We start from the raw sequence: 27701 nt of genomic DNA, 5'->3' as shown, positions 1-27701 counted from the left end.
CTGCGTTAGAACAAAGTACAGCTCTTAATTTGTCACTTGTTTGGTCACTGGGTCTATTGCTGGTAAATTCCTCTTGCCCAATATTATCAAGTGAGCTCGCTAACTTCTGGAGAAAGCTGCTCATAAAACTGATAAGAGCCCTCTCTTAAACCACCTAATTTGAACTTTATCCCAGGGACCTTGGGAAACTGGATCTGCATTTTTATAATCCAAGAGTTGAACATGGTCCTGCACAGTTGGGTAGCATTTGACCTTGAAATGTTCTAAAAGTCATGTTTGCCCCTTGTTGGCTTCGACGTTATCTGTGCATCAGTGCACACTTTATCATGGTAACACGTCAGGAATGTGCAGAATGGTTGAAGAGCTTGAATGCCAGGGAAGTTTCAAGTTTGCTGGGCTCTTGTAACTAGCTCCCTGGATTAGTTGCTGGAAAACTGTTACATTGCACATGTTGCAGGGAAAATGAATGGTTCATGACCAAATCACTTTCAAGGGCATTTCAAAGTGTGGGCTGAGGAGGCTCTGGTTAGCTTATACTTTCCTCTTTGAGTATATTCTCTCATTGCTACCAAGATATGCCATGGAAAATGCCTCTTTTCTTGTTTTGGTTTCTGGAAAGCTCTTACAATTTGTTTGCAAAGAAGTGCTTGGATTTGAATTTTAAAAATGGGCTATTATATATATGTAATGGTTAAGGGTATGACAGAATTTAGCTTGTCACTCACTAGCTGTGTGGACCTGAAGTTATTATCTTTGTCTCTCTGAACCTCATTTTTCTAATGTGTAGAATGTATAGAATAATTTACCTTTCCAGACAGTTGCACATTATATTAAAAGAGATAATGCATGCATACCATGCTCTTAATGTACTAAGAAGGAAAAAATCAATAGCTATTCTATGATATTATTTGCCCTGTTGCTCTGTCCAATGGGACTTCAGGGTTTTTGTTTGTTTGTTTGTTTTGTTTTGGTCTTTTTGTCTTTTTAGGGCTGTACCCATGGCATATGGAGGTTCCCAGGCTAGGGGTCCAATTGGAACTGTAGCTGACCGCCTATGCCACAGGCATAGCAACTCGGGATCCAAGCTGCCTCTGCAACCTACAGCATAGTTCACATTAACACCGGATCCTTAACCCACTGAGTGAAGCCAGGGATTGAACTCATGTCTTCATGGATGCTAGTCGGGTTCGCTAACTACTGAGCCACGATGGGAACTCCTCAGGGGTTTTTTTTTTTCAGTTGAAGTATAGTTGATGTGTAGTATTGCATAAGTTAAAGGTGTACAATATAGTGAATCATAAGTTTTTTGTTTTTTGCTAGGTGACATGATGCTACACATAGAAAATCTGAAACATGCTGCCAGAAAGCTACTAGAGTTCATCAATGAATTTGGTAAGTTTTTAAACATTTTTAAATTTTGTTTATTGAAATATAGTTCTTTTTATAATGCTATACTAGTTTCAGTAGTACAGCAAAGTGAGTTAGTTATACATACACATATGTATCTGTTTTCATGCTCTTTTCCTTTATAGGTTATTATAAAATATTGAGTATAGTTCCTTGTGCTGTACAGTAGGTCTTTGTGGGTTATGTCAGGTTCCTCTGCTCTGTGCTATTGCTCCCTCAGTCCTTGCCTACACACAACAAAGATCTGGAGGTGCAGGCTGAGAAGCACTGGGAGGCACTGGGGTAGAGCCCCAGTGGTCATGCCATGCAGGAATAGAGGCAGAAGCCATCAGCTCAGAATGGGAGCAGTTCTGGGTCGAAGAGAGTTTCCCATGCAACCTGGGCTTTTTCAATGAGCCTTTCTGGTCTTTCGTCCCAAGGGAGAACCACTCCTGCAGGTTGCCTCTGAGGTCCGCAATCTTGTTTGCAGTAAAGAATCAGGTAGCAGTGTACAGCAAGTTTTATTTATGCCCTCAGAGAGAGTGGGCCGCCCTGGGGTAGGGACTGGCCCTGGCTGAAACTGGGCCCCTCCTTATATTACTATGTGGGGACCTCTATTCTCTTACTCCAGGCCCACTAATTTCCTGTTCTAACCCCCCTGCACAATGTGTTGATTTGATCTCCATATGGGGGTGTGAGTTCTGATCCTCTGATTGGTTCTAGGCGAAGATGCCTCATTTGTGTGGGAAAAAGGTTATAGGGAGGTGCTCTGAGGAGCATTCCTCTGGTACCTGCATATGTCTTTATTGTTTGAGTGTGTGCCTCCTGTTTTTGGTAATTGATAAATGGCCTATTTTGACTCACCCGGGTCCGAGTCCCTATCCTATCCCACCTAACAGTTATTTCATATATAGTAGTGTGTATATGTTAATCTCAAACTCCTAATTTATCCCTCCCCCCATACTTGGTAACCATAAATTTGTTTTCTTTGTAGTTCTATTTCTGTTTTGTGTATAAGTTCATTTGTATCATTTTTTCCCCTTAGATATCACAGATAAGCAACATCATATGATATTTGTCTTTGGCTTACTTCACTTAATATGATAATCTCTAGGTTCATCCATGGTGCTGCAAATGACATTATTTCATTCTTTTTTTATGGCTGAGTGATAATTCCATTGTATATGTGTACCACATCTTTATCCACTCCTCTTCCAATGGACATTTAGGTTGCTTCCATGTCTTGGCTATTGTAAATATTGCTGCTATGAACATTGAGGTACAGGTATCTTTTCTAATTATGGTTTTATTGGGAGGGGGACTGCAGAATCATACAGTAGTTCTATTTTTAGTTTTTTTCAGGAACTTCCATATTGTTCTCCATAGCAGTTGTACCATGAATTCAGTGTTTTAAAGATAATACTCCATTTACAGTTATTATAAAATATTGGCTATATTCCCCCTGTTGTGCAATATATCCTTGTAGCTTATTTTATACATATTAGTTTGTACCTCTTAATCCCTTGTCCCTATATTGCCTCTGTCTCCTTTTTCCCCACTAGTAACCGATAGCTTTTTCTCCATATCTGTGAATCTGCTTCTTTTTAGATATATTCACTATTTTTTTGGTATTTTTTAGAGTCCACATATAAGTGGACCTACTGTATGAATAGTATATACTTACTGAATGTAGAACTCATAGCTCATCTGGCTTTACATTTCTCATATCAAAAAGAATGCTGAAAACATAGCAGGTAGTCAGTAAATACTTGTTAACTCCTGCTTTCTTTGGAATTACCTAGCTGTCAGCTTAGTTACATTGACTACTTCTTATTTGAAGACCTCCCATTCCTATTTTTGATGGGAATGTCATAAAATGTAAAATAATATTATAAGTATTTTTTTTTCGTCTCTTCATCTGGTAGCTTGTTTTAAAAATTTGATTCTATGTATCATAAGAACTTTTGACAGTAGTCACTAAAAAGAAAGGTATTCAAATGCATGCAGGCATGGAGTTCTTCGGCGTTCTTTGTGCCTTCCAGTTAAGATGAATACTGTGTGTATCTTAATAATTTGCCTGAGGGACAATATGCACTTCTAGGCTATCTCTGTCTTTGCAGCCTCATCGTTATCAATAAAATTCTGCCTAAAATTGCGCTGTGCATCTACACAGTCTACATTTTGGTAGCAATATTCGTGGTATAGAGAGGAAGCAAAAAAGGGGGTTAAGGAGAGAGTAACCTCCAGGGTACAAGATCTGTAGCAGCTCTGTGGTCACCACAAAGCATGTGTTTGTTTTTGTCATCACTCTAACTCCATAGGAAAGACAGTATGAGAATCTAAGTGCAATTTTAAACTGTTTGGAGGAACAAAAAAGCCTCCTTAATTAAATAGGTGCTTATGACTGGTTATTTTTTCAAGTTCCCTGAGTTTCTTACTGTATTAGGAGAAATGGCAGAGACTCTCAGTCTTGAAGAGGTGGGCAATGTGTGACATAGTTTATTCTATGAAATTGAACTAAGTGTGCATAGATAAAATTGCCAGTGAAGAAGATCTAGTTTTTAATGGGTTAACATTGAAAAGAAAAGGAAAGGGGATGGATACTGGGATTTGTTTGCTTATTTTTAAAATAACTTTTTATTTTAGAATAGATTTAGATTTATAGAAAAATTAACTCTGCACCCACTTTTCCCCATTATTAACATCTTACATTAGTGTGTACGTTTGTCATAGTTAATGAACCAGTACTGACGTATTATTGTTAACAAAAGTTCATACTTTACTCAGATATCCTTAGATTTTACCTAATTTCTGCTTTCTATTCCAGGATCCCATTCAAGCTATTAAATTGATACTAGGATTTTTAAAGAGTCAGTTTAGTACCAGATGCATTCATGTCATTATTGCATTTATGTTTCACACATAGCATTTAGGTAGGCATTGCACTTGATCCTTGAACAACACTACTTTGAACTGCACAAGTACACTTATGGGTGGATTTTTTTAAAGAGTAAATGCTCTTTAAAGATCTAAATATGAGACCCAATACTATAAAACTCTTAGAGGAAAACACAGGCTGAGCACTCTCTGACATAAACCACAGCAATATGTTCTCAGATTCACCTCCTGGAGTAAAGACAATAAAAACAAAAATAAATGAATGGGACCTAATTAAACTTAAAAATTTCTGCACAGCAACGGAAACCCTAAACAAAACAAAAAGACAACCCACAGAATGGGAGAAAATCTTTGCAAATGATGTGACTGACAAGAGATTAATCTCCAAAATTAATGAATACCTTCTGCAGCTCAATACCAAAAAAACAAACAGCCCCATCAAAAAATAGGCAGAAGTACTAAACAGACAATTCTCCTAAGAAGATATATAGATGGCCAAAAAACACATGAAAAGATGTTCAACATCACTAATTATTAGAGAAATGCAAGTCAAAACTACTACGAAGTACCACCTTACATGAGCCAGAATGGCCATCATGAAAAAAGTCTACAAAAAATAAATGCTAAAGAGGATGTGGAGAAAGGGGAACCATGTTAGACTGTTGGTGAGAATGTAGATTGGTGCAGCCACTATGGAAAACAGTTTGGATTCCTCAGAAAACTAAACATAGAACTACCATTTGATCCAGCAATCCCACTCCTGGGCATCTATCCAGAGAAAACCATGACTCAAAAAGATACATGTACTCCAGTGTTCATTGCAGCACTGTATAGAATAGCCAAGACATGGAAACAACCTAAGTGTCCATCAACAGAGGAGTGGTTAAAGAAGATATACACAATGGAATATTACTCAGCCATAAAAAGGAAAGAAATAACGGCATTTGCAGCAACATGAATGGGCCTAGAGACGAAAATAAAATCTCTCATTACTTATAGCCATTACTAATTAAATTGCTCAACGAAATATTTTGGGAAAAAAAAGAGTAGCTACTCTGCACCATCCCCATTTGGTTGAATCTGTGCATGTGTGTGTGAAAGAACTCTGTATACAGAGAAACGAAGGATATGAGGGAGGGCAGACTATTAGTTGTACTAAAATTTTCTACTCTGAAGAAGGTCAAGTCCCCTAACCCTATAAGTTGTTCAAGGGTCAACTGTATTTTCTTATTTTAAGGATGAGACAACTGATATTAAAGAGTGTAATTGACTTTCTCAGAGTAACTAAGGAAGTAGTAATAAAACACTGATTCAGACCCAAGCCTTCTGGCCACAGTTCCTCTTTTTCCTTCTCGTATCTTGCTATCTTTCTGACTTGCAATACAGTAATCACATTTATATTTGAAAAATGTATTGTGCATATAGTGTTGCCTCTACGTTTTGGAAAGTAGTTATAAAAGAACTCCCTTACTTGCACTAAAAAAAAAAGTAGAATTGTTCGTATGAAATTTCATCTGATTTCCCAAAACCAGAGAGACTTATTTAAGCCACAGAAGTCTAAGTTAAAGATGTCAAAGTATAATTGTTCTTTGAATGATAGATGACTTATTGCTATAATGTATTTAATAATGCCTTATTTCCTTCTTGAAGGTTCTATGTCACAGAAGATGCGTTTTGATTTTTATTTTACTCAGAGGTGATATAAAAGAATGTGGGCAAGGTTTTGGGTTGAGTCATAATATTGTAGGTTTTCTATTTTTTTTAAAAACTAATAAGGTTAGTCACAAACAGTTCACATCAGAAACAAAACACGTGATCAGTGGAAAGTGAATTCATGGGGCTGTTCACAATTTTTAGTTATTTACATCATACTTCATTGCATTTCAGTTATACAAGATCCCTGTTCTAAAGGGTCAGCTCCTCTCAGATGCCCAATGTTATTCACAATGTGGTTGATAGGAAAATTGAGCCTTTAAAAATTCTGAATGTGCTGGAAAAAAAAGGTGGCAAGAAGATAAATTTTTAGCCATTATTTTAAGCAACACTTGTATTCTCTCATAAGTATTTTACCTACTTAACAATAATCTTGAAAATAATTTTAAAAATAGTTCTATTGGAGCCAAAGTTTTCAGTAACAGATTAGTGCTACCAGATAGCAATTTCCTGTGTTGACTTAAAACATAAATGGGTGGTTATTCCTAACAGATATTTCTCCTTCACATAAAACAAGGAAGTTTACCAAAAAAGAAAAAAAAATTACTGACTGTTCTTGGTAAGTAGATTTTAATTTGTATCTACACTGTGTTCTTCTCACTTCATTAGACTCAGAATTTGTGACTGAACAGCACTGTCTGGGCAGTCTGCTGCCTAGTTGGAGATGTCAGAAGCAATTACTTTCACAGATTTAAGATTTTATTATCACACATATCCTGTCTTTAGCTATCTGAGTGGACAGCCCAATCAAGGACGATATGTATTTCATCATCTCTTTTTTGTTGTTGTGTGATTTTAATAACAGCTCCAGTAGCATCCCACATTGCACAACAAGAATGTAACAGCTGGATGAATGGTTAAATGGAGCCATCCAAGTTAGAAGATTTACTTCTTTTCTTCTAATTTCAAATTCTCTCTGCAGAGTAAATGAGCTCTATTAGACTTAGTGGTAAAGAATTTCCGAAAAGCGATACTTCAGTTTCAGCTATGTTGAAAATACTCCAAAAAAAGTATCTATGAGTCGGTTGAGAAATAACAACTTCACTTGGTAATAAAAAGTTCTCATGTCTTCGTATTTTTGGAAGAGGCCTGAGTTAATCTGCTTCTTACAGGTTTATAAGGAAAGCGGTATAAACTTTCTTAAAAAAAAAAAAAAAAAAAAAAGGATAAACTGAGAAAACATTATAGACCCTAGCCTGACCTTTCTCATTCCATCGAGAGACCAAGTCTTGTGGAATTTCTTCTTTGACATTTCACAATTTTCTCTCTACCTCCACTCCTAGTCTCTGTTTTCTCTTTCCTCAACTATTACGATGGAATTCTAATTGTTTTGCCTAATTCTTTCACACAGTCACCACAAAGCTTTTAAAAAAATGCAAATTTGATCAGAGTTTGCCCCAATTAAAAACCTTTCAGAGGCTTCTTATTGCTCTCAGGCAAAAGTACCATTTCCCTGGCAAAGAAGGTCCACCATGATGTCACTTCTGTAGTCTCGTCTCTTGTCTGGTGGCACACAGACTCATGTGGCATCAAACATTTCACACTAACTTCCACTGAATCTTCTTTCTCCACCAAGAGATTTTCTGGCCTTACTCTCTTAAAGATTAAATAAGAAAGTCTATTTTAGGACTCAGTGTAATGTCAAACGCTCTCTGAAGATTCTTTGGATCCCACAGAAAGGCAGAACCACTCTCTACTTTGTCTCCTCTTGCACACTTCTTTTCTGCACCCTATGATACTAATAAGGTAAAAATTGTTTACAGATCTGTAGACCTTCCACAGATTTAACTCTTCATATTTACCACGTAAATTGGATATCTTTTATTTCTGTGCACACTGAGATTTGAAGATCACTGCCAGTCTTGGAGATCAATCCATGTCTGTATTGCTTTTATTGTGGCTCATCACAAACTTGGTTTGGGCAATAGTGCTCAAACTTAATGAACGGAAGAATTGCTGGGGTGTTAGATAATGTTAAGATTCCTGGAACCCAAAAGTAAATAAAATTCCTGATCCAAAAGTAGAAGAGAGATCCAGAAGTCTGCCATTTCTATGGGCACCATGCATGATTTTGATACAGGTACATGAGGATCAAACTTTGAGGAAACTGACTCTTCTAGGTATCTGTTGCATAATTATCTATCTTTAGTGGCATAAACAACTTAGAGTCATAAAATACAACTGTTTTATTATGCCCATGGATTCTGAAGCTCAAGAATTTGTATAAGACAAAGAAGGAATGACTTGGTCTGCTCATGCTCCCTGGGAACTCACTGAAGAAGCCTCAGGTGTCCAGGGATGACTTGAATGGCTGAGGGCTGAGGACTGGGAAGAGATAGGTTGCAGGTTCTCTTGCATTGTGGTTTTCTCACTCACATGCCTGGCTCCTGGGCCCCTGCAACTCAAAGGTTGGGTTTGAGACTTAATAAGAGTGCCTATGTATGGCTTGGACTTCTCACAGCAAAACAGCTAGGTTCTGAGAGGGAGACTTCAAGAGAACAACCATTCCAAGAGAACTAGGCAGAAGCTGCACGGCCTTTTATGACCCAGCTTCACTTTCCCAGGCATTCACAAGTCCATCCAGATTCAAGGTGTGAAGGCATAGACCCTACCTCTCAATGGAAGAAGTGTAAAAAAAAAAAAAAAAAAAAAAAAATGGAGGTCATGTTTTAAAATTGCTACAGTGATTTGAACTTTGATTTTTGTATCTATTCTCTACTGGGTCTGTAAGCTATTTGAGGATAAAGATAGTACCGTATTTTGTTTTGAGCCCTCAAGACTTCAGACAAGCCTTAGTACTTAATATAAACCCAGGTAAATACTTGTTGCTTTTAACTTATCTAAAGGTCAACAACTATAACCCTTCGAGTACTGGGTATTATGGAGTATTGATCTAGGGATGCTTTTTCCAGCAAGAAATTCTTTGTATAAGACCAGGGACTGGCCTCATAAAAGTTGACTGATTTTTTTTTTTTCATTGCTTACTTGAATTCTAGTTCCACCATTTCATGACTGTGAGATCTTGGGCAATTTATTTAAGCTCTCCATACTTTTTTTTTGTTATTCATCTCTGATGTGGAGAATGCAATCAGAAATTTGGTTTAAGGATTGAATGAAATAAAGTTCTTTGATAATGAGATGTAATGGGATTGAACGTAAAAGCCCTCTCCTTATAAAAGATACTACTCTTCTTACAATAGTTATTGATGATTAGGGTTACTCAACCAACTCTAAATCTGGATAAACTGTGAAATTATTGCAAAACAACCTCAAGCTTTATTTGTATATATAGGTTTGCACACGTGTTTATATATAATGGTTTTATAAAAGTACACTATTTAGTAAAGTATAATATATATTTAGCAAAATACACAAATCATAAGTGAGCAACTCAGTGAATTTTTATAGTGAACGTACCTGCATTCCAGAAGGTTCTCTCATCCTCCTACTAGTCATAGTTCATCAAGGGTATCTACTCTTCTGACTTCTACCAGCACGTATTTTTTTAGCTTGTTTTTGAATTTTATATACATGGAATCATATACTATACACTCTTTTCGTGCCTGTGGTGTTTTTGTGTTTTTATTGTTCAATATTAACATTCTTAAGATTCACCCATGTTGGTTCATACAACAGTATTTAATTGTTGTGTGGTATTATTTATACATTTTACTTTTTATTGATATTTGGATTGTTGCTAGTTTTTGGTTGCTATGAATAATGCAGTTAGGAACATTCTTGTACTTATTTTTTGACATACATATGTATTCACTTGTTGGGTATACATGTAGGAAAGAAATTACTAAGTCATAAAGTAAAACATTTTCTGCTGAATAAGTCATAGAGTAAGACAGTTTTCTGTTTTTTCTTTGTTCTGAAGGAATAAACACACACACTCTCTATATATAGATAATCTGAATGTATGTATATGTATATATCTGAAAAAGAATCACTAGTTGAATATGTGTATTACAAATATCTTTCCCCTCTCTGTGGCTTGCCTTTTTATTAAAATCTAGTAATCATTTTTGATGAATATAAGTTCTTAATTATAATTCCATTTTTTAGTCTTTTCCTTTATAGGTATGGGAAATCTTTGTCTAGTCTAAGATTATAAAAATATTTTATGCTTTCTTCTAAAAGGCCAGTGTTTTTTGCCTGAAAAGGTGAAATTTAGGTACATAATCTCCTGGAATTAATTTTTGTCTATAGACTATTATAGCATTTATTACTTTTGTCTCATATGAATAAATACGTAGCCCAGCATCAGTTTTTGAAAAAGATTATCTGTTCTCCACATTCTATCTCAGCATGTCTAGTTTTAGACTCTTTATTCTTATTAATGGGTCTAATACCTATCTTTGTCCCACTATCATACTGTTTTTTGTCTTAGTTACAAGAGCTTTGGAATAAGTTACGATATCTAGTGGCTTAAATTCTCATAGTTTTTTTTTTTTTTTTAAGATTGTCTTGGTTCTTCTTGGCTCTGTAGTTTTACGTAAATTTTATAATTGGCTTGTTGATTTCCACACACAAAAAATTTCTACTGGGATTTTGGTTGAATTTCTTTTTTTTTTTTTTATCTTTTTGCCTTTTCATGGGCCACTCCCACGGGCATATGGAGGTTCCCAGGCTAGGGGTCTAACTGGAGCTGTAGCCACCAGCCTACGCTAGAGCCACAGCAACACCAGATCCGAGCTGCGTCTGCAACCTACACCACAGCTCACGGCAACACTGGATCCTTAACTCACTGAGCAAGGCCAGGGATCGAACCCACAACCTCATGGTTCCTAGTCGGATTCGTTAGCCACTGCACCACGATGGGAACTCCGAATTTTTCTTAAATGTATAACTTAACTTGGGGAAAACTGACATTGTTACAATATTGAATGGTATCCCAAGCATGGTATATCCCTTCATTTATTTAAGACTTTTTACTTTCCCTCAGTAATGTTTTATACTTTTAATGTAAACTTTCACATATTTCAATAGGTTAATTTCTAAGCATTTAGTGTTTTAATGCTATTTTAAATAGTATCAATTTCAAAATTCATTTCATTACTATTTCGTGAATATTATTTGTATATTTCATATATATTATTTGTGTACACAAATAGTATTTGTGTGTGTTTTTAACATTTGGTAACGTTGCTAAATTCACACAGCAATTTTAATAGTTTACAATAGATTTTTTTTTCTAAACACACAATCATATCATCATGAATAGTAGTAGTTTTATTTCTTTCTTTTCCACCTTTATATTTTGTTTTTCTCACCACATCACTTTGGTTAAGAACCACAGTAACATAATTTATAGAAGTTGGTAGTAGGCGTCTTTATTTTTATACCTAAATGGAAAAAGTAAAGCTTTCAATATCTAGCTAACTGTAATTTTTTTGGAGGAGGAGATTTAGCGATATATTTTATCAGGTTAAGAGATTTTTTTTTTCTTCCTGATTTGCTAACATTTTTGCCATGAACATGTTGAATTTTGTCAGTGGAATTGTATCAGTTGAGATGGTCATATTTTTTTCTTCTTTAGTTTGTTAATGTGTGAACAACACTTATTTTTGAGTATTAAAAAATGCCTTCTGGAATAAAAGGCCTCTAATTAATAATTCTTTTTATATAGAGTTGGATTTGTTTTTGCTAATATTTTGTTCAGGACTTTTACACACCCACATTCATGAGGGAAATTGGCCTATAATTTTCTTTCCTTTAAATGTCTTTGCCAGGTGTTGATGTCAAGGTCATGCCAGTCTAATAAAACAAGTTGGGAAATGTTCTCCTTTTTCTGTTCTCTTCATGAGTTTGTGTAATATTTTTTTTTCCTTAAATGTTGAAACTAATTCTTTGCGGGAAGGCTTTTTTATTGCAATTTATTTTATTTTATGGGATACTTAGATTTTCTCTTTTTTTCTGTATCAGCTTTAATAAATTGTCTTTCCTAAAGGATTTTTTCATTTTACCTGATTATTCAAATGTATTTGTGTTAAGGTGTATAGCGATCTTTCCTTCTGCAATTTGGTAATTTTCATCATCTCTTTTTTTGTTTGTTCAGTATACTAAGTTTATCTTTTAAAAAAAGCAACTTTTAGTTTTATTGATTTTCTCTATTATATATTTGTTTCCTATTTTATTAATTTGTGTTCTTATCTGTATTATTTATTTGCTTGTACTTTTCTGCTTTTTTTTTTAGTTCTTAAATTGAATCACTGATAATTTTGCCCTTCTTCTTTTCCAGTGTATTCATTTATTTTTATTTTATTTATTTTTTAATTTATTTTTTAATTTTTTGCTTTTTAAGGCCGCACTGGTGGCACATGGAAGTTCCTAGGCTAGGAGTCAAATTGGAGCTATAGCTGCCTGCCTACGCCACAGCCATAGCAACGTGGGATCCAAGCTGTGGCTGCATCCTACACCACAGTTCACGGCAATGCCACATCATTAACCCACTGAGCAAGGCCAGGGATCAAACCTGCATCCTCATGGATCCTAGTTGGCTTCGTTAACCACTGAGCCATGAAGGGAATGCCGTATTTTAAATTAAAAAAAATTTTTTTTTTTGCTTTTTAGGGCAACAGGCACAGCATATGGAAGTCCCCAGGCTAGAGGTCGAATGGGAGCTACCACACACTTTCTTTTTTACTGCAACCTGCATATTATAAATTAGTAATTTTTCTGCTTAATAGAAAATATGAGATCATTAAATCATTTTCATGCCCTTTACTTCTTCCTACCTTTGTGTTATTTTTTCAAGCATATAGCTATATGTTTCAAAGCATTAATACTGTTTTATACAACCAATATTTATTTATTCTTACCCATTTATATTTATTTTTTTCATTGGTCTTCATTTCAGCCTTTATTTTCTTACCTCTGAGCTTATTTTTCTTTTGCTAAGAAAATATTCTTTTGTATAGGTCTCCTCAAGATGAATTTTCTTAGATTTTTTTTTTTTTTTTTTTTGATCTAAAACCTTCATTTTTGCTGGTATGGAATTCTAGGTTGACACTTTCTTCTTTCAACATTGTAAAGTTGTAAATTCTTCTTTTCTTCCTCAGATTCACCTAATTTCTGTTGAAAAGTCAACTGTCAGTTTTGTTTTACTCCCTTAAAGTAATGCGCATTTTCCTCTGGCTGCTTTTAAGATGTTCTTTGTCCTTTTTGTTTAATAGCTCGAATATTATGTGCTTAGTTATGAATTTTCTCTGCCTATGTCCTGCTTGGGGCTTCATGAATCTGTGACTTGGTGATATATATTATGTAATTTTGGCAATTTTATTTCTTCAAATATTGCTTCTGCCCCATTCTTTCTGTAGTCTCCTCTGGAATTCCAGTTGAAGGCATTTTAGACCCTTTCATCATGTTCCATTTACTCTTTTTTACATTTTTCATCATTTTTCATACTGGATATATTTTACTGATCTTTCAGTGTACCATTCCTCATTTCTGTTGCATTTAATAGATGCAATCTAATGTTATTTTCAATTATTGCTTATTTCTAAAATTTGAATATGACTTATTTTCATGGACTCTGGTTCCTTGATGCATTCTCCATCTTATATATTTTCTTAAATGTTTCAAATTCATTGTGATTAACTCCAGTTTTATGTTTATTTACAGTGTGATTGTTTCTATTGTCCATATTTTTATTTTAGATTTTGGCTATGTGGACCTGTCTTCTGGTATGCCTGGTAGTTGTGGATTGAATGCCAGACATTCTGTGTCTAGATTATTTTATTTTGTTTTCTTCCAGAGAGAATTGGCTTTACTTCTGCCTGGTAGTTAGAGGAATTGAAGGCTGTTTTGATTCAGTCAAGGATTGAGATGATTCCTTGATTGATATGATTCCTTTTCAGTTATGACCTATGAAGGAATACACTCCTATATCTATTCCTTCATAGGTCATAATTGAAAATTTGGAGAATTTTCTATGGTTTCCTCTTCTCCTTGGCGTGAAATATCTTTCAGTTTTTGATTCCCTAGCATGATCCTATTACATAATCTCTGATTAGCTTTTTAACCTCTTAGTTATGAAGAGGTTAAAAGCTTAGCTTTTATTTCTGCTTGTTTCCTCTGGCTCTCATGTTAATGCAGCTTTGTGTTTTTAAATTCTAAGAGAGAAAATGTGATGCTAAATGTTGAAATATTGAACTCCCTTACATGTGGTTCTCATTTCTCCAGAATCCGAATCTTTTACTTTTGACCAGCTTAGTGGTTTCATGATTCATTTTGATCTCTACAGATTTGTGAGTTTTCTCAAACCTCTGGGCTGCCATTTTCTGCTTGGTTTCTGAGCCCATGTTGTGCATGATTAGACAACCATTTTAAGAAGAAAAGTGGCAGAGAAGATCATGCTTACCTCTGGACTATTGACTTCTCAAGTCCTGATGTCTTGGTGAATCTCTGATATCTTAAAACATTTTTATGTTTTTGCTTGTGATGTTACCTTGCCCCCATTTGATCGATAGAGAATTATTCTGACAAGGAACTCTGTCACAATTGGAAGTATAATTTTTCTGACTGACCCCTTTTGAGTGCTGCTTTTAAGAGAGAAATATTTCCATTTGGACTCTTTCTTTCATAATGTTGAATATGACTGCCTGAGTGTGCTTTTCTTTTCTTTTTAAGTTGTCATTGATTGGCAATAATTACACATTTCTTTATGTTATCTGGTTTTAATGATCAAATATTGGGCCATCTTATCTAAGGTTGTAGCATATCTGAATGTAAATACCTTTTGAAACTGGGCAGAAATTAGGTCTTTTTTATGGAATCCCCAAATAACGTGATTTGGAGGACCTTTTTGTATTTCAAAATTCTTGATATAATTTTCACAGGAATTTGTGTCAAAAAAAGAACAACAGACATCTCATTCTTGGTAATATATTTTTCCTCTTTCCCAAGTGTTGCAGAGAGTGACACAGTCGGAGAAGCCAGGAGATACACCATGAACCATGGATGAGAGAGGAGGGGAGCAGGGCTTTATGGTCATACAAACCTGTTTTCCAATTGTGGCTCCTTTCTTAATAGTTATACAACCTTGGCAGAAATGCTTAGTTGCTCAGGCTTCTGTTTTCACATCTGTGAAGTGCTGTCCTCACAAGACTTGTGTGAGGATTAAATGGGAGACCTATAAAAATAGGAAATGAGTGCAATGTATAACAGAGTAGGTGCTTGAGTTCTATCCTGTCTTCCATCGCATAAGTGTAACTATTATAGTGGAAAGTCCATACATCACTGCAGGTGTTTGAGGTCTGTTTGCTTAGTCCAGATGGTTAGGACTATGTAATAGTGAGACCCGGGTCATGGGTTAAAAGTCTTTGTGAGCCAATATCACATACTCTGTCTCTTTCTCTCTTTTTTGAAGAGAGAACAGAGAGAAAATGTGGGCAAAAACCATTGCATATCCACCTCCACTAGAAGGAAAAGTAAAACTGTGCCTGGAAGGTGAGTCAGTACAGTTATTATCACCTATGAGGCATGATGTAGGACATAATACAAAGCTGTGTGAAACTTTCTTCAAGCCTGATTCTCTCCCATGGCCTTCAGGTAGAAGACAAAGAGCCCATGGCACTTTTGAAAAGGAACAGAGGTGACCTTGTTGCTACAACCCACATTAAATATCCAGCATTTCTAAAGTTTATTCTTAGAGCTAAGGGGCTGAGCAAGCTCTCGCTGAGCAGTTAATGGTTCCATATTTGCCTCCCAAATCTGTGTACTTCTGGTGCATGACTCATTGCTTTTGGGTGCAATAACTTGAACTACATAAAACCAATTTTAATTCTAAATATAATTTTGACTCTTAGGGAAATAATATACAGAATGCATCACTTGAATTACAAAGTAGATAAAAATAGTCAGAATTAGGTTAGCATCTGTACGTCAAACAGAATGATTTCTCAGCTGCATTTTGAACTGTGGCATGTGATTTTATAAGTAAAGCTAATTTAAATATGGCACATAGGCACACGATCCTCTCTAAGGTATTCGAGTAATTGGAGAATGATGCCAGTTTTGTTCTAGGCATTCACTCATATTCTTTGGCTTTTGGGTTTTAATAAGCTTTATGCTTTATTTCTTGAGAGTAACGTATATGCTATCCTCTGGTACCTTACATGATTTAAGTTGTTACTTTAAATTGGCAGCATTCACAGTGTTAAGAAGAGTGACTGTTTGATGGATCATTAGATTTGATTTTAGGGTTTTCCTTGCCCATTTACATTAATCAGTTTTATGTACCTTGTGCTTTGGTTCTTTTTCCCAGTTCACATAAATATTGATGTCATCTTCAATTGGAAGTTTCAGAAAAGAAATTGGAATGAGAAAGCTGTCTCCAATAGCCATCAGTTGTAAAACCAATTCCCATCATATCTATCAAAATTAGCTACTTTTTCAGTACATAAAATCCATTTATGCAAAAGGAAAATCAAATAAACTCTCATTAAGAAACTGTATTGTTTTTTTCATTTCCATCATTAAAAAATGATTTTCCACCACTACCAGTCAAAATTATAGTATTTTTCTAATAACTCATATGAGTAATCTATCCATTTATAAAATAAATCATCTTTCTATGACATAGTTTAACTGTTTACTTTCTCCATTCATTTTGGACTTCTTTTAATTTCAAAATAAGTTAGTTAAAATGAAGTCATACCATAGCTTTGTTAACTGGGTTGGGATTTTAAACACATCTATTTAATACAGAGGTACTAGGTAGAGGGCTCTTATAGGATGATAAGCAGGAATAAAAACATGTTTCCTGAGAGCTGAGTACTCTGGAGCCCTGGAGCTCTAAAGTGAAAGTGGTCAACACATAAACCTGAATAATGAAGAAGACTGGAGGGCAGTCATCTTTATCAGCCTAGAATTTTCTGACTCCTTCACCCCCAACCAGCTTTCTATCTAGTCTTGCTAAAAAGCTCCAGAAATGTACTGTTCAATATAGTAGCCAATCTGTGGTGATTTTTAAAAATAGACTTTATTTTTTTGAGAAGTTTTAGATTCACAGCAAAATTGAGAGGAAGATATAGATATTTCTCTTGTGCTGCTGCCCCAGCACATGCATAGCCTCCCCCATTATCAATATCCCCTGCCCGAGTGGTAGTTTTGTTACAACTGATGAACCTACTTTTGTTGACATGTTATTATCATCCAAAGTCTATAGTTTACATTAAGGTTCACTCTTGGTGCTGAAAAATTTATAATGACATGTACACACCATTATACTAGCATTCAGAATAGTTTCACTGTTTAAAAAATCCTCTGTACTTACCTATTCATCCCACTCTTCCCCATAACCCCTGGCAACTGCTGATCTTATAATGTCTCCATAGTTTGCATTTTCAGAGAGTGTAATAGTTGGAATCATACAGTATGTAGCCTTTTAAAGTTGGCTTCTTTCGTTTAATAATATGCATTTAAATTCTCTCCATGGCTTGATAGCACATTTCTTTTTAGTGTTGAATAACAGTCCATTGTCTGGATATATCACAATTTATTTATCCATATATGTACTGAAAGAAATCTTAGTTATATACAATTTTTTGCCAATGATGAATAAACATTAGTACTATAAACATCCATGTGCAGACTTTTTGTATATACATAAGTTTTCAATTCCTTTGGGTAGGTACTAAGGAGCACAATTGTGGAGTTAAATGGTAGAAGTTTGTTCAGCTTTGTAAGAAACTGCCAGGAAGTTCCCATTGTGGCTCAGTGGTAATAAGACTGACTAATATCCATGAGGATGTGAGTTCTATCCCTGGCCTTGTTCAGTGGGTTAGGGAGCCGGTGTTGCCATAAGCTGTGGTGTAGATCACAGATGTGGCTCAGATCCCATGTTGCTGTGGCTGTGGTGTAGGCCAGAAGCTATAGCCCTGATTCAACCCCTGGCCTGGGAACTTCCATATGATGTGGATGCAGCCCTAAAAAGCAAACAACAAAAAAAACCCCTCCCAAGCTGTCTTCCAAAGTGTCTTTCTGTTTTGCATTCCTATAATGAATGAGAGTTCCAGTTGCTCCACCTCCTCACCAGCGTTTGGTGTTGTCAGTGTTTTGGATTTTGATCACTCTGATAGGAGTGTAGTAGAATCTAGTTGTTGTAATTTGCATTTCCCTGATGACGTGTGAGGTGGAGCATTTTTTCACATGCCTATCCATTATCTGTATACCTTATTTCCTGTGGTGTTTGTTCAGGTCCTTGACTCATTTTTTTAATTGTGTTGTTTTCTTATTGTTGAGTTTTAAGTATTTCTTCTGTGTGTGTGTGTGTATGTATACACACATACAATGCATATTATATATATATATATATATATATATATACACATATATAGTTTGTTTTGTTTTTTTTTATAGCTGTACCTGAGGCATATGGATGTTCCCAAGCTAGGGGTCGAATTGAAGCTACAGCTGCTGGCCTATGCCACAGCCACAGCAACACCAAATCCAAGCTGCATCTGAAGCCTATACCACAGCTCAACAGCAATGCTAGATCCTTAACCCACTGAGCAAGACCAGGGATCGAACCCATGTCCCCATGGATACTAGTTGTGTTCGTTACCATTGAGCCACAACAGGAACTCCTCTTTGTATATTTTTGATAAGTCCTTTATCAGTATCTCTTTTGAAAAATGTTTTTTTCCAGTTTGTGACTTGTCTTTTTTTTTCTCTTGTCAGTGTGATTCTTTTACAGAACAGAACTTTCTACTTTTAATGAGGTCTAGGTTATTAGTTCCTTCTGTCATGCCTTGCGCCTTTGGTATTGTATCTAAAAGTTATCACTAAACCCAAAGTCATCAAAAGTTCTTCTCTCATTTCTTCTGGGAATTTTATAGTTTTGTATTTTACAGTTAGGCCTGTGATCCATTTTGAGTTAATTTTAGGCAAAGATGTAAGATCTGTGTCAGGATTCTTTTTTTTTTTTTTTTTTTTTGCATGTAGATGTCCAATGTCTGAGAACCATTTGTTCAAAAGACTATCTTTTCTCTATTACATTGCCTTTGCTACTTTGTCAAAGATCAGTTACGATGCATATATAGTTCTGTTTCTGGGTTCTTTATTCTGTTCCATTGATCTATCTATTTCTTTACCAGTACCACATTCTTTTGATTACTATAGTTTTAGTAAGTTTTGAAGTTGGTTAATGCTAGTCCTCCAGCTTTGTTCTTCTCCTTCAATATTGTGTTGGCTATTCTGAGTCTTTTGCCTCTGCATATAAACTTTAGAATTGGTTTGTCAGTATCTGCAAAATGACTTACCGGAATTTTTATTGAAATTGTATTGAATGAATGTTAATCTTTTATCCTGCTACTTTGCTGAATTGGTTGATCAATTCAAGTAGTTTTTGGGTTGAGTCCTTAGGGTTTTCTATATATAGTACCATGTCATCTGCATACAGTGACAGTTTTATCTCTTCTCTTCCTATTTGGATGTCTTTTATTTATTTTGTTTGTCTGATTGCTGTGTCTAGGACTTCAAATACTATGTTGAATAGCAGTGGTGAGAGTGGGCATCCCTGTCTTGTTCCAGATTTTAGTGGGAAGGCTTTCAGTTTTTCTCCATTGAGTATTATATTTGCTATGGGTTTGTCATAAATGGCTTTGATTATGTTAAGGAATGTTCCCTCTATCAGTCCATTTTGGTATACTAACAATGAAATTTTAGAAAAGGAAGACAAAAACTCAATACTTTTTAAAATTGCACCCCCCAAAAAATCAAATACCTGGGAGTTCACCTGACCAAGGAGGTAAAGGACTTATATGCTGAGAACTATAAAACATTAATCAAGGAAATTAAAGAAGATGTAAAGAAATGGAAAGATATCCCATGCTCCTGGGTTGGAAAAATTAATGTTGTAAAAATGGCCGTACTACCCAATGCAATCTATAGATTCAGCGCAATCCCTATCAAATTACCCATGACATTTTTCACAGAACTAGAGCAAACACTCCAAAAATTTATAGGGAACCACAAAAGACCCAGAATTCCCAAAGCAATCCTGAGAAACAAAAACCAAGCAGGATGCATAACTCTCCCAGACCTCAAACAATATTACAAAGCCACATTAATCAGGACAGTGTGGTACTGGTACCAAAACAGACATAGAGACCAATAGAACTGAATAGAGAACCCAGAAATGAACCCAGACAAATATGGTCAATTTGACAAAGGAGGCAAGAACATAAAAAGGGAAAAAGACAGGTTATTCAGCAAGAATTGCTGGGAAACCTGGACAGCTGCATACAAATAAATGAAACTAGAACATACCTTCACACCATGCACAAAAATAAACTCAAAATGGCTGAAAGACTTAAACAGAAGACAAGACACCATCAAACTCCTGGAAGAGAATATAGGCAAAATATTCTCTGACGTCAACCTTACAAATGTTTTCTCAGATCAGGGTCCCAAAGCAACAGAAATAAAAGCAAAAATAAACCAGTGGGATCTAATCAAACTGACAAGTTTTTGCACAACAAAGGAAACCAAAAGGAAAACAAAAAGACAGCTTACAGAATGGGAGAAAATAGTTTCAAATGATGAAACTGACAAGGGCTTAATCTCTAAAATATACAAACAACTTATACAACTCAACAGCAAAAAAACCAACAACCCAATGGAAAAATGGGCAAAAGACCTGAATAGACATTTTTCCAAGGAAGATATACAGATGGCAACAAGCACATGAAAAAAATGCTCAACATCCCTCATTATTAGAGAAATGCAAATCAAAACTACCATGAGATACCACCTCATAATAGTCAGAATGGCCGTCATTAGTAAGTCCACAAATAACAAATGCTGGAGGGGTTGTGGAGAAAAGGGAACCCTTCTGCACTGTTGGTGGGAATGTAAGCTGGTACAATCACATAGAACTACCATATGACCCAGCAATCCCACTCTTGGGCATATATCCTGACAAAACTCTACTGAAAAAAGATACATGCACCTGCATGTTCATTGCAGCTCACAATAGCCATGACATGGAGACAACCCAAATGTCCATTGACAGATGATTGGATTCGGAAGAGGTGGTATATATACACAATGGAATACTACTCAGCCATAAAAAAGAACAAAATAATGCCATTTGAAGCAACATGGATGGAACTAGAGACTCTCATACTGAGTGAAATAAGAAAGAAAGACAAATAACCATATGATATCCCTCATATCTGGAATCTAATATAAGGCACAAATGAACCTTTCCACAGAAAAGAAAGTCATGGACTTGGAGAATAGACTTGTGGTTGCCTGGGGGAAGGGGGAGGAAGTGGGATGGATTGTGAGCTTGGGATTAATGGATGCAAACTATTGATTTTGGAATGGATTAGCAATGAGATCCTGCTGTGTAGCACTGAGAACTATGTCTAGTTACTTATGACAGAGCATGATAATGTGAGTAAAAAGGATGTATTCATGTATGTGTTACTGGGTCACCATGCTGTACAGTGGAAAAAAAAAGTTGTGTTGTGGAAATAACAATAAAAAAAAGAAATTGTGTTGACTGTGGAGTCAGGATGAACTGACATATTGACAATGTTGAGTTCTCTCATCCATTAACATGGAGTATCTCTCATTTATTTAGTTCTTTAATTTCCTTCATCAGTTTTGTAGTTTTTCTCATATGGATTTTTTTTCTTTTTTATGGCTGCACCTGTGGCATATGGAATTTTGTGAACTAGGGATTGAATCGGAGCTACAACTGAGGCCTAAGCCACAGTCATGGCAACACCAGATCTGAGCTGCATGTACAACCTATGTTGAAGCTTGCAGCAACACTGGATCCTTAACCCACTGAGTTAGACCAATGATCAAACCTATATCCTGACAGAGATGACATCAGGTTCTTTACCCACTGAGCCCCAGTGGGAACTCTGGCAAGTTCTGTGAGAGCTTGCTTCCTTCCCTCTGCTCTCTGCTAGGTGAGGGAGGATACAAGGAAAGGTCTGCAGTCTGTAACTCAGAAGAGGGCTTTCCCTGGAATCCAGCCAGGCTGTGAGCTAGATCTTGTACATATTTTGTAGCTTTATACTTAAATAATTTATCTTAGAGGTTCTAATATAAATCGTATTATGTTTTAAATTTCAAATTACACTTGATATTGCTGGTGTATAGGAAAAGAATTGCCTTTTGTATATTAATCATCTTATGATCTTGCTATAATTGCTTATTAGTACACGAAGTTTTTGGTTGTCAATTCTTTTTTTTTCAGTGCTGCCCCTATGGCATATGGAAGTTCCCAGGCTAGGGGTCAAATTGGAGCTGTAGCTGCTGGCCTGTACCACAGCCCCAGCAATTTGGGATCTTAGCTGTGTATGTGACCTACAACACAGCTCAAGGCAATGCTGGATCCTTAACCCACTGAACGAGGCCAGGGATTGAACCCGCATCCTCATGGATACTAGTCAGATTCATAACCCACTGAGCCACAATGGGAATTCCCTGGTTATCACTGCTTTTGGGTTTTCCATATAGATCACCATGTTATCTGTGGAAAAAGAGTTTTATTTCTTCCTTCCCTATAGGTATCAATTTTCGTTTTTGTCTGTGTTAGCAAAGACTTCTGGTAAAATATCAAAAATCAACAGTGGGAAGGGATGTTTTTGCCTTGTTTCTGATACTAGTGGGAAAGTTTTGAGTTTCTTGTCATTAAGTGTGATACTAGTTGTAGGATTTGGGCAGGTTTTTTTTTTTTTTTTTTTTTTACCAAGTTGAGGAAGTTCCGCTCTATTCATTCTTTACTGAGTTTTTTTTTTTAAATCATGAATCAGTATTGGATTTTGTCAAATGCTTTTTCTGCAACTATTAATATGACTGTATGATTTTTCTTCTTTGGTCTGTTGGTATGTTGGTCTGTTGGTATGATGAATTACATTAATTGACTTTCAAATGCTGACCCAACCTTGCATACCTGGGATGAATTCCACTTGCTCATGGTGTATAGTTTTTGTTTGTACATTATTGAATTTCATTTGCTAATATTTTGTTGAGGATTTTTGCTTCTATTTCAACAGACTTATTGATCTTTAGTTTCCTTTTCTTTTCTTTATTACTCAAATGAATTTATAACATCTGTAGTTGTATAATGATCATAACAATTCAATTTCACAGGATTTCCATCCCACACCACCAGCACATCCCCCCACCCCCCAAACTGTCTCCTCTGGAGAACATAAGCTTTTCAAAGTCTGTGAGTCAGCATCTGTCCTGCAAAGAAGTTCAGTCTGTCCTTTTTTCAGATTCCACATGTCAATGAAAGCATTTGATGTTGGTGTCTCATTGTCTGACTGACTTCACTTAGCATGATAGTTTCTAGGTCCCTCCATGTTGCTAAAAATGCTGATATTTCATTCCTTTGAATGGCTGAGTAATATTCCATTGTGTATATGTACCACATCTTCTGGATCCACTCCTCTGTCGATGGGCATTTAGGTTGTTTCCATGTCTTGGCTATTGAAAAGAGTGCGGCAATGAACATCGGAGTACATGTGTCTTTGCGAGTCATGGATTTCTCTGGATAGAAGCCCAAAGTGGGATTGCTGGATCAAATGGTAGTTCTATGTTTAGTTTTCTGAGGAATCTCCATATTGCTTTCCACAGTGGTTGCACCAATTGACAATCCCACCAACAGTGTCCTAGGGTTCCTTTTTCTCCACCCCCTGTCCAGCACTTCTTGTTTGTAGACTTTTGGATGATGGCCATTCTGGCTGGTGTAAGGTGGTACCTCATAGTGGTTTTGATTTGCATTTCTCTAATAATGAGTGATGTGGAACATCTTTTCATATATTTTTTGGCCATCTGTATGTCTTCTTTGGAGAACTGTCTGTTTATATCTTCTGCCCATTTTTTGATGTTTTTTTTTGTTTTTTTGGTATGGAGCTGCAGAAGGTGTTTATAAATTTTGGAGATGAATCCCTTGTCAGTTGATTCATTTGCAAATATTTTCTTTGATTCTGTGGGTTGTCTCTTTGTGTTGTTTATGGTTTCCTTTGCTGTGCAGAAACGTTTAAGTTTGATTAGGTCTCAGTTGTTTATTTTTGTTTTTATTGTCAATACTCTTAAGAGGTGGATCTGAGAGGACGTTGCTATCATTTATGTCAGAGAGTGTTTGGCCTATGTTTTCTTCTAGGAGTTTTATAGTGTCTGGTCTTATATCTGGGTGTTTCATCCATTTGGAGTTTATTTTTGTATATGGTGTTAGGGAGTGTTCTAATTTCATTCTTTTCCATGTGGCTGTCCAGTTTTCCCAGGATCACTTATTGAACAGGTTGTCTTTACTCCATTGTATATTCTTGCCTCCTTTGTCATAGATTAGCTGGCTGTAGGTGCATGGGTTTAATTCTGGGCTTTCTATCCTGTTCCAGTGATCTACATTTCTGTCTTTGTGCCAGTTCCATACGGTTTTGATGACTGTTGCTTTGTAGTAGAGTCTGAAGTCCGGGCACCTGATTCCTCCAGCTCCATTTTTCATTTTCAGGATGTTTTGGGCTATTTTGGGTCTTTTGTGCTTCCAAACAAACTTTATAGTATTTTGTTTGAGTTCTGTGAAAAATGTCCTTGGTAATTTGATAGGGATTGCATTGAATCTGTAGACTGCCTTGGGCAGTATAGTAATTTTGATAATATTAACTCTTCCAATCCATGAGCATGGTATATCTTTCCATCTATTTGTGTTATCTTTGATTTCTTTCATCAGTGTCTTATAGTTTTCAGAGTACAGGTCTTTTGTCTCTTTAGGTAGGTTTACTTCTAGGTATTTTATTCTTTTAGATGCGATGGTAAACGGGATTGCTTCCCTAATTTCTCTTTCTGCTCTTTCATTGTTAGTGTATAGAAATGCCGTTGATTTCTGTGTATTGATTTTGTATCTTGTGACTTTGCCAAATTCGTGGATGAGCTTTAACAGTTTTCTGGTAGAGTCTTTAGGATTCTCTAGGCATAGTATCATTTCATCTGCAAATAGTGATGGTTTTACTTCTTACTTTCCAATTTGGATTCCTTTTAGTTCTTTTACTTCTCTGATTGCTGTGGCTAGGACTTCCAAAATTATGTTGAAGAGTAGTGGCAAGAGCGGATATCCTTGTCTTGTTCGTGATCTCAGGGGGAATTCTTTCAGCTTTTCACCATTGAGAATGATGTTGGCTGTGGGTTTGTCATACATGGCCTTTATTATGTTGAGGTAGGTTCCCTGTATGCCCACTTTCTGAAGGGTTCTTATCAGAAATGGGTGTTGGATTTTGCCAAAGGCTTTTTCTGCATCTATGGAGAGGATCATATGGTTTTTATTCTTCAGTTTGTTAATGTGGCATATCATACTGATGGATTTGTGGATATTGAAGAACCCTTGCATCCCTGGGATAAATCCCACTTGATCATGGTGTTCAATCCTTTTAATGTATTGTTGGATGTGGTTTGCTAGTATTTTGTTGAGGATTTTGCATCAATGTTCATCAGTGAAATTGTAGTTTTCTTTTTTTGTGGTATCTTTGCCTGGTTTTGGTATCAGGGTGATGGTGGCCTCATAGAATGAGTTTGGGAGTATCCCTTCCTCTGCAATTTTTTGAAATAGTTTCAGAAGGAGAGGTGTTAGCTCTTCTCTAAATGTTTGGTTGAATTCTCCTGTGAAGCCATCTGGTCCTGGACTTTTGTTTGTTGGATGTTTTTTAATCAGTTTCAGTTTCAGTTCTTGTGATTGGTCCATTCATCTTTTCTATTTCATCTTGGTTTAGTCTTGAGAGATTGTACTTTTCTACGAATTTGTCCATTTCTTCTAGGTTTTCCATTTTATTGGCATATACTTGCATGTAGGAGTCTCTTATGATCCTCTGTATTTCTGTGATGTCTGTTGTTACTTCTCCTTTTCCATTTCTAATTTTATTGATTTTTCTTGATAAGTCTGCCTAGGGGTTTATCAATTTTGTTGATCTTTGCAAAGAACCAGCTTTTTGTTTCGTTTATCTTTTCTATGGTTTTCTTCATTTCTATTTCATTGATTTCTGCTCTGATCTTTATGATTTCTTTCCTTCTACTAACTTTAGGTCTTGTCTGTTCTTCTCTCCCGAGCTGCTTTAGATGTAAAGTTACCTTGTTTGTTTGAGCTCTTTCTTGTTTCCTGAGGTGGGCTTGTAATTGCTATAACCTTTCCTCTTAGAACGGCTTTTGCTGCATCCCATGGGTTTTGGAGTATTGTATCTTCATTGTCATTTGCTAACAGGTATTTTTTAATTTCCTCTTTGATTTCCTCAGTGATCCATTGCTTGTTGAGTAGATGTTGTTTAGTCTTCACCTGTTTGTGTTTTTGTAGTTTTTTTCTTGTTGTTGATTTCCAGTCATAAAGTGTTTTGGTCAGAAAAGGTGCTTGATATGATTTCAATTTTCTTAAAGTTACTGAGGTTGGATTTGTAGCCCAGGATGTGATCAATCTTAGATAATGTTCCATGTGCACTTGAGAAGAATGTGTATTCTGTTGCTTTTGGATGGAATGTCCCGTAAATATCTATTCAGTCCATCTGGTTTAATGCTTTATTCAGGACCTGCGTTTCCTTATTGATTTTCTGTCTGGATGATCTGTCCATTGCTGTGAGTGGGGCGTTAAAGTCCCCCACTATGATTGTGTCATTGTCAATTTGTCCTTTTAAGGTTGTTAGCAGTTGTCTTATATATTGTGGTGAACCTATGTTGGGTGTGTAGATATTTAAAATTGTTATATCTTCTTCTTGGATTGATCCTTTGATCATTATGTAATGACCTTCTTTGTCCCTTAAAATATTCTTAATTTTAAAGTCTGTTTTGTCTGATATGAGTATTGCTACTCCACCTTTCTTTTGTTCCCTGTTCGCATGAAATATTTTCTTCCGTTCTCTCACTTTCAATTTGTATGTGTCCCTAGAAGTGAAGTGGGTCTCTTGAAGACAGCATATATAATGGATCTTGTTTTTGTATCCATTCAGCCAGTCTATGTCTTTTGGTTGGGACATTTAGTCCATTAACATTTAAGGTAATTATTGATATGTATGTTCTTATTGCCATTTTATTAACTGTTTCGGTTTTATTTTTGTTGCTCTTTTTTCTTCCTTTCTTCTCTTGTTCTCTCCTCTTGTGGTTTGATGACTATCTTTAGTGTTGTATTTGAGTTGATTTTTCTTTGTGTATCAATTGTAGATTTTTGGTTTGCAGTTATTCTGAAGTTTTCTTATAAGTATCTATATATGTATGAGATTGTTTTAAGTTGTTGGTCTCTTAATTGCAAGTTCATGTCCAGTGTCCTGCATTTGTCTCACCTCTTCTCATGATTTCTGATTTTGGTGGCATAATTGTGCATGGATAATTTCGTATCATTACTGTATATATACCTTTACTGGTGAGCCTTGTCATTTGTGGAATTTTTGTTTTCTGTTGCTGTCTTTTCTTTTCTGCCTGGAGAAGTTCCTTTGTTGTAAGGCTGGTTTAGTATTGCTGAATTCTCTTAGCTTCTGCTTATCTGTGAAGATTTTGATTTCTCCTTCAAATCTGAGTGAGAGACTTGCCGGGTAGAGTAATCTTGGTTGGAGGTTTTTCCCTTTCATCACGTTAAGTATATCATGCCACTCCCTTCTGGCCTGCAGAGTTTCTGCTGAAAAATCTGCTGATAACTTTATTGGGGTTCCCTTGTATGTTATTTGTTTCTTTTCCCTAGCTGCTTTCAAGATTTT

At 35.9% G+C, this 27701-nt stretch overlaps 1 long non-coding RNA gene across 9 annotated transcripts in view; it reads left to right on the top strand.

The window, feature by feature from the left end:
• LOC110259987 (uncharacterized) overlaps positions 1-27701 on the top strand; it is a 1024192-nt gene that overhangs the window by 389089 nt on the left and 607402 nt on the right. For all 9 annotated transcript variants that reach the window (XR_014839507.1, XR_014839513.1, XR_014839509.1 and 6 more), the window contains one exon: positions 1321-1392. This is a non-coding gene — a long non-coding RNA (uncharacterized LOC110259987). The remainder of the gene's footprint in view (positions 1-1320; positions 1393-27701) is intronic.

The sequence above is a fragment of the Sus scrofa genome, chromosome 1 (assembly GCF_054392235.1).
Source record: "Sus scrofa isolate SSC_HxYL_T2T_F1_AM1 chromosome 1, Sscrofa_HxYL_maternal_Yorkshire_Landrace_v2.0, whole genome shotgun sequence".
In the NCBI taxonomy this organism is placed as follows: Eukaryota; Metazoa; Chordata; class Mammalia; order Artiodactyla; family Suidae; genus Sus; species Sus scrofa.
Note: the sequence above shows the minus strand (reverse complement) of the source record. Positions and strands in the feature narration are given on the sequence as shown.